Source organism: Sparus aurata, chromosome 16 (assembly GCF_900880675.1).
Source record: "Sparus aurata chromosome 16, fSpaAur1.1, whole genome shotgun sequence".
Lineage (NCBI taxonomy): Eukaryota > Metazoa > Chordata > Actinopteri > Spariformes > Sparidae > Sparus > Sparus aurata.
In genome coordinates this window covers 11,443,902-11,452,503 of record NC_044202.1, presented here as the reverse complement: position 1 = coordinate 11,452,503, position 8,602 = coordinate 11,443,902, and the positions used below count along the sequence as shown (strand labels likewise).

Here is an 8,602-nt window from a genome sequence, read left to right as displayed (position 1 = left end):
TGTTAGACCAAATAATAAGGTTTTCTCCCACTTTGACCTGGAAGTATGACATTAGCTGAAACTGCACAAATGTTCCACACCAGCGTGCATTCATTAACTAAGTCCCCAGTTTTGATCCATCTCTGTGCACATTTCTCAGCCGAAAAATCTTTGCTTTGTGTGAAAGGGCTTTAAAGTGGGACCATAATTTGAAAAATGATCATCCTGCATTAAAGAAGCTAGCGATTGAGATCATAAACTTATCAGAAAACAGTTTGCTGAGATGATAAATCAATTGAGAAGTAGGGTCATTTTATCATAAGCTCACATAAAAGCATACTTCTTTTTGAAACCGGTGGAGTCACCCCCTGCTGGCCATTGGAAGGAATGTAGGTTAGAGGCATCGGTTCACTCCTCTGACCGTCTTTATTTGATACAGTGGGTTGCAAGTGTATTTTGTTGCACCTGTTACTACCTGTTTGTAATCTGAGGTTTTACTGTATTTTTCCCTAAATCTTTCATTGTTGGTGTTTTTTTTAAACAGTTGCTGCCTTTCAACATAAAAATAATACATGAAAATAAGTGTATTATGCAGCAAAAAAAAAAATAATAAAGTAAGACTTGAAATTTTAAATTTCTGTCGTAAAATATGCAGAGGAAAACTCGGGAGAAGCAGCCACTAGACATTTCCCTGTCGACCCCAACAGAGTGAGAGATTGGCGAAAAAATCAAACGGAGCTTCAGCATCTGTCTGAGGAGGACAGCAACAGGGCCAGGCTGCCTGGTGGAGGGAGGAAGAAGGCTAGCGAGGAGCTTGACATAGACATGCGGGAATGAGTTATCAGCAAACGGGCACGCCACGAGAGAGTGTCTTGTAAAATGATCGGGGTGATGGCGGAATAAATGTACGCCACCGTGAGTGACAGCAGAGATGAGGAGTTTGCTACGAGTGCTGGTTGGCTGAATCATTTCCCCCGCTGCAACAACTTCACTTGCAGAAGACGCACAACTATTGAATTAAACGCCTGTCCCAAATAAACGCCTGGTCTGTTAAGTGATTGAAACAAATAAATGCCCCGGCTATTATTTGGTAATTTACATCCTGGTTGCGCCAAATTACCAAACATACATACACACACACGCAATCACGTACGCACATACGCACATGGACAGCGATTCAAACGTTAATGTAAATGAAACCTCTGATATTACAAACCTTCTAGCGAACATGACCCAGACAGGAGTGGCAGATTAATAAGGACTCCTGGGCAACTAGCAGACCGGTGTGCAAGCAAAATGGAGTGACAGCGGGGACGGCCGATCACACAAGAAACGGTAGAGCCAATCGAGGAGCTTGTGGGCGGGTCTACACTCAGGGAAACAGGTTTCAGCTTGAGCGGCCGTTTTCCACTTGGTCCTAGTGCTTGACGTGTCTCTGTTTACTATAGCGTAACATTGTTTTTCGGACGGTAAAAACTGCAGGGGACCAAAACGGTCTTTTGAAAAAGTGCAGGGGACATGTCCTCTGTGTGTCCCCCCAAAATTACGTCTGTGCTCAAGAGTACACATGTTCATTGCTGTAGCAAGAAAATGATATATTAGAAGGACAGAAAGAAGGGATTTAGGTATTTGTATAAAAAGTCTTCCATTAATGTCTAAAGGCAAAAGTGCGAGGCAGAAAATTGAGCAAAATAACAGCACACAGCTTTGGACACTTACCTCAAAGGCATTCATAGATTTACAGCTATTTAAGAATCCAAACCACGCAGACTTTCACACCAGGAAAGTAGCTGATCCCGACATCAGAGAGGTTTGGTGGGGATGGGGCATTCAGGACTGTTCAGTGATCCAGAAGGCCCTTCATTTGAAGCATAGTTATGCCTTCATGAGCAGCAGATTTTATAAATGAAAAAAAAAAACTAGAAGCGAGATAACCTCTTTTTTTTTTTTTGCTCCAGACAGCCAATTTGTGACAAAGGCTTTGAGTCAGAAATTTGTGATTTTCAAGCCCAAGCTGAGACACTCAGGGGATGTCATTTAAGTAATTTTCTCAGACTTGATAAAGCTCCCTGGAGGACCACAGGAAACCTTATGAAGCTATTTTCGCAGGCTGTTATACTTCCTGTGAATTGTTATGTGATTTTTCCATACAAAATCAATGGCGTGCCCCTTTTAGACAGCAAATGTTCTTGGTCATGCAATGATTGTAGTTATACAAGCCTTACATCGTGTCAACCCTGCATTACGTCATTACTTTTCTTTAGTTCAACCACTTTCTCTCCCACTCTCCTTCTCTCTCTCTCTGTCTTTCTCTCTCTCTCTCTCTCTCTCTCTCGGTGAAGGACATTTGGTTGATTGATGGCGGTCCAGCCGTTTGTTAAGAGGCTCCAGGTGGAAAGCCGTTATCAGCTGTAGGCCACAAGATTACCTCCAGCAGCTTTCTGCTCCAACTTTTCCCTCCTAAATCCTCCCATTCACAGGCTGCTCCCAAGACGCACACACAAACACATACACACACGCAAGCACTCAACTCCGCGGACTTTTGCAGACAAACTTGCATGCGCACAGAGATACAGATGGCAGCAAACACCCACGGAACAGATTTCCACCATATTTCATACTCTCTCTTTGTCTCCCTTCCTCTCCCTATCTCCCTCGTCCCCTTAAGTCAACAGCTTTAAGTCAACACGGCAATGCCTGAGCGTTCGCTCAAAAAAAGACCTCAGAGTATCACACTGTGGTCCAACGCTCCTCCATGTATTGACCCTCGGATTCAATCTGCAATGTCTGTACCTGTCACTCCGCCCGGGCTCCAGCTGTTTGAGCTGTTAAAATATTAACGAAGGGTATTTTCTGACTCGCTCTTTAAACGGCGCCCTGTGACAGGCCTGACACCGGGATCTGAAAAGATGTTAACACCTTTTAAAGAGTTTAGCAGCAGCCGCAGCGAGAGTCATTGTACTGACACCTCTCACCTCATCTATGACAGGACGGTTCACCTCAGCGGAGGAGAACCCGGGAGTTTTTATTCCTATGAGGATGTGAGCAAGAAGGAAAACAGATGTTAAGATTGAACTTCATTGCTCACCAATATACTAAAGATTCCTTCTGCAAAACGAGGAAGTCTTTTGTCAGTCAATCTTTGCCATTTTGCACTTGCGTCACTCATTTTTGGTGTCTCATTTTGAATCATAAACTCCTCACACGATGCCAGTTCCAGCCTTGAGGGAGTAAAGATGGGGTGGGGGGGGGTAGCGCTGGGTTTGAGTCGGAGAGAGAGAGTGAGCTGATGGGTTGGCGGAGACACAGAGTGTCCCTTACAGGCTGCTAAAGGGCATAATACAGGACCTGCAGAGGATGGCAGCAAGATAGATCCAAGGGCTATTATGCAGGCAAAGGAGATAAAAGCTGCCAGGTTGAAAGACAAAAGTGCTATGAAGTCAGAGCTACTCCTTTATGAAGGTGACTGACGGTGTCAGAGGATAGACGGAGCTGCATTGCCTCGGAGAAAACAAGACAAAAGGTGTTGTGCTCACAGCAGTAAAATTAATGTACATTTGTTGTCGTGTTTTTCACCACCCGCTGCTGTGGTTTGAATCGTCACTATGACAGGGCTGAGAGTCAAGAAAGATGTTCAGTAAGGTGAGAAAAGATGTTTTATGCCATTTAATCACTTCGAGCAAAGTTTATATATCGCTGTTCACCGTGTCGGTGCTGCATAAATGCTCATGTTTGTTCTTGTGAGCAACTTGGAAATGCTTCTGATCGTTTGTAGACTTTTACAATCATTTACCAATGTACACTAAAGAATGAAGCTGGAATTATGGATAAAAGCTGTATAATGCACCAGTATCTCTAATCTACACTGTTTATTGTTCGTCCGACAATGGCGCCATGGTTGTGGCCATGATGCAGGGCCACAGCGTGTTAACTGTACACTGTAAACCCGAATAAGTTCAGAATACTCAAATCTTTTGTGGAAACCGATTACCTCAAAGTTTTTGAGTAAGTAAATTAGAATATTTAAGTAAGTTTGTACTTACATATTTTTACATCATTTACACTCAAATATTACTTATTATAAAAAAAAAATTGTGAGTGTACTGTACTTAAAACATTTGTTTTAATTTGTATATACGTTTTAATTTTTTTGTAATGACTTATGATGATATTGTACTTAATTGATCAACATCTTCAAACTCAAAAAATATACTGGTTAGTAACCAAAAAGAATTTTACAAAGCTCATAAACTACTATTTTTTTTTAAGTTCAGAATACTCAAATAAACTTCTTCACACAAAAATGTAGAATATTTCAATGTTTTTATTCAGATTTTATTCTTTTTCTCCAAACCACTTTGGTCACAGCAACAGAGCTGTAAGTATACAAACACCACATACACACATCTGTATGTTAACCATGGACATCCAACTTGTAAAACCAGGCCAGTAAAACCAGGCCAACAAATGCACAATCTGAAAATGTAAACACACCCCATTTGGTTGAAGGATACCTTGCATATCATGAACCGTCAACATATACATCCACACATACATTATATAAAAACAGATTTGTATGGTTATGTATAAATCACTGCAAATGTTTAAATGTTTGTATAAAAGCATTGGGAACTTGTGCTCAGTGTAAAGTAATGGCCTTTCAAAACAGCATCTTCAAGTTTTTTTTACATCTATGGCCATTCAAGGAAATAAATAATTTGAAATGAATAAAAAATAAATTAAATAAATAACCAAAAAGTAAATATCAGGATATCAGATATCAAGTCATTGCACATGAATAAAAAATAAATCAAATAAATAACCAAAAAGGAAATGTATAGATTTAAAATCTATGCCTTTTGAAAAGAGAGGCCAACAAAAACTCTGTTTCTCCAGGTAAACGAATCAGACACACCCTTTTGGTGCATTATTTTTGTCCTGCACTCACCCTGGTGCATTTTTGGAAGTTAGTGTATATCTGCATAAGCAGAAAAAAAACTGTTGAATATCCCTCTTGTTGTCCTCCTTGGTCAAGAAAGGAAGGAAAGAAAGATGGAGGAAGGGAACAGATTAGATCATGGCAGGAAGAAGAATGTAGGGAAAGAAGGGAGGAAAGAAGTGAAAAGGATGGTGCAAAGAAAGAAGGGAGAAAGGAAGGAAAGAAGTCAGGGCAAAGTAAACAGATTGGGTCAAGGAAGGAAGAAGAAGAAAAGATGTAGGGAAAGAAGGGAGGGAGGAAAGAAAAAAGAAAGAAAGCAAAGGGAACAGATTGGGTCTAGGAAGGAAGAAGGAAAGGAAATGATGGTGGAAGAGGGGAGAAAGGAGGGAAAGAAGGACCATTCGAAACAGGAGGACAACAGGCACATCTTAAATCAATGTAACAACAAACATGCTACATCATACAGGTAGCGTCTACACTGTAAGCAGGTCATTTTTCAAAGAGAGCAGAGCAGGTTTCAGGGGTGCACCGTCATCCAACCCCATTAGAACCTTTTGTATGAAGTGAAGGTGCCAACGAGCTTCTTTGGGTAGTCGAGATGTAACACATACACCAGCCCAAACAGTAACACATATGCATCGGCAAACGTGGCAATGTCCCTCATGATGAATTCATCTTCCACCACAATGGCTGTGGATACGGGACTGAAGTGAACGGGAGATGCACTTCTTTCTCTGATCATCGTGACAATACCAATGGGTGTGTCCCCGATGTCTGGCTCCTCTGATTCCTCAGTCTGGAAAATGCAAAAGTACACTGGTAACTATTTCTGAATACTTATACAGCTGCCCATTCAAAAATTAAGTATACAACTAAGTATTACACAATAACAACAAAGATAAGTTAACCCCCTCCACTACTCCTCTCCCCCCCCAATTAAGGTTAAGTGGCTCAACTAGAAATTTCCCCCCCAGATATTTTGAGAAATCCCTTGGACCTCTGCTGGGGGTGCCATCTTAACCTGTGTGTGAGTGTGAGTGAGTGTGAGTGAGTGAGCAGAAAGAGAGGAGTGAGTATGTGATGGTGAGAAAAAGAAGCCTTAGGGCCCTACTTACAACACCAAGGCACTTCAAAAGAGCTCCAATGGTAAAAGGTGATTAGTGATGAGATCTTTTATATAAATATATTAAGACTTACGTTCCAAGTCTTGAAAAACTGTGTGTCCTCTTCCCGCAGGTATACTGAGAGAGCACGAAGGGCCACAGTGCGTTTCATGTTGATATCCTGCACATCCTGGGTGGATAAACAAAGACACATGAGAAAAAAAACAGGGGCCCTTTGCTGCCGACAAAGTATGACTTACTGTACTAAATATGTACATGTTACAGGATAACTAATTGATTTAAAGTTAAAAGTGAAGGACTGCCCCTTGTAGTAGTATATAGTAATGAAGTGGTAGTAAATGCTGACAATCCTGGGAGCCAGCTGTTCCATGTGGATAAAATTTAGACAAAGTCCATTTTAGCTTTTTTTCAACTCACCTCAGTTTCATAATACTGTAGGATGTCTCGCAGTGCTCCTGCCACCCTTCCAGTACGAGCTGCCTTCTGTCTGTAAAGTTCTATGAGCTGTGGAATGTGCCGATCTAGTTCAGAATAAAACTGGTTCCGTAAATTTACATTGGTGATCCTGTGGAACTCAGCACAGACCTACAAAATAACATGGACACACAAAGTATGTGAAAGACAGTAAAATACCAAAGGGAAACACATCATAGTCACATTTGATGGGTGCACTATCTTTTTAAAATGAATAGCCAGTACAATAAAAATAGTTGAAGATGAGCAGAAAACACTTTGAGTCTGTGTATTATTGTTTTTGTTATTATTATTTTTACCTGTGATTGGACCTGAAGGGCAGGCCATCTCTCCAGAAAGTCCTTCACCAATGGCTCTCAGTGCTCTTCTCTGGTCTCAGGTGTTTGATCCTGTGGGATGACATAAAAAATAGCACTCTGAAACCACTCAAACAATGCAGTCCAAATTTCTAATTAGAATATTTTAGCTAGAAATAAATAAAGTAATTTATACATTTTAAAACACAGATTGTGAACCCTTTCCAGTCAGTTCATGCAACACGTCCTCACCAAAGACCGGTGGTAACGTAATGTTAACTGTGACCGCGTGTTACGCTTAATTTGTAAACAAGTGCAAAAACTGCTCACTGAGCAGCACCGGACTTGTCTGTATCATGCCCCGGCCACGTTACTACGACTACTACCACTACTGCCGTTACTTATACTAACACCGGACTCGTCCCCACCCCCCCACACAAACAAACACACACACACACACACACACACACACACACCGTCTTCTTACTTCGAGGGGGAGGCGGCTTTACCGGACCATACCGGCTTATTTTCAACCAAATGTTAACTTTACCAGCAGAAACACAATTATAAAGAATAAAAATAGCGTCGACTGAAAATATTTATCGTCATTATTGCACTCAGTTCGCAACACGTCCTCGCCAAAGAGCGGTAACTGTGACCGCGTGTTACGCTGAATGTGTAAAATAAAGCGCAGACAAACAAAAAACAACAACAAAAACTATTTCGTTGTGGCATTTATGCAATTAAACAACATGCAAGTGAGTTTTGGAAGACTTTACCCTTATACTTACAAGTTTTCTTAACTTCAGCAGCCGATGCACTCCCCTCGCTTCACGACCGCCATGTTGGTTTGATTTTTGCCTCGTTCGGTGCCGCCAACGTAATGGCGCAATGACGTCATTACGTTGCACGCCTCCGTGCATTCAAAGGTTTTGAGTAAGGTCGTGATGATCGCTCAGACAATTTAAGTAGCACGAAATTATAACTGCATTCCTCGTTCGGAACACTTAGTAACTTAAAGTTGGGTTGACCTGATAGCGGATTTTGTTTGTTGTTTCACAATACTTTTGAGTTAGTAGTAGTGTTCGGGTTTACAGTGTACCTCATTCAATGCAAAGGATCACAATGTGATTGTTCAACACACAGTAGCTTTGTATTTCCATTTGCTCTGACGATAGCAGGATGTCATGGTTTGAGTCAAGGTTAGCATCACTATGCACAGGAAGCAAGGTGAAGATTCAGGAGTAACCCTCTCATCCATCCCAACCTCACCCTGTCATATTTTTGTCTTGTTTACGGTTTTATTTTGTAGCATTTATCCTTGTGTCTCATGTTTTGTTTCAAACTTCTTGTCTTTGTCTTCTTACTGCCTTTTTCCAGTTAATTTTTGTTTAATTTTGTAAACTAGCCCCTGCGTATTTCAGTCTGTTTATCCTCCACTCATCGTTTGTTCATCACATCTGTTCCCCAGTCCAGTTTTCTCCCGGTGTTTTATGTACCCTGCTGCCCGTGTTTCTCATATTCAGATTTGTACTTTGTTTAGTTACTTTTGCTTTTTGTTACCAGGACTTTTGTTGCCTGCCTTTTGTTATGTGGACTTCTGGTCCGCTTTGTAAGAAAGTTGATTTTTGACTTTCATTCCCAACTCAGCTCCCATTTCTCAATCTCCTCAAATACTGATGCTCTGGTATGACGCCCGACCCAACCTACAATCCCAAAGTGTCAACATTTGAAGTGCTGGGACTGAGACGAAAAAAAATCTAACCTAACCAAGTAGTTTTGGTGCCAAT

At 41.2% G+C, this 8,602-nt stretch overlaps 1 long non-coding RNA gene across 1 annotated transcript; it reads right to left on the bottom strand.

Moving 5' to 3' along the window:
- Positions 1-4,285: 4,285 nt before the first annotated feature.
- Positions 4,286-7,781, bottom strand: LOC115597351 (uncharacterized). The gene is made up of 5 exons (XR_003987073.1): positions 7,604-7,781; positions 6,816-6,905; positions 6,460-6,627; positions 6,116-6,211; positions 4,286-5,714 (listed from the first exon to the last, which is right to left on the bottom strand). It is a non-coding gene; the product is annotated as an uncharacterized LOC115597351 (long non-coding RNA).
- Positions 7,782-8,602: the final 821 nt, after the last annotated feature.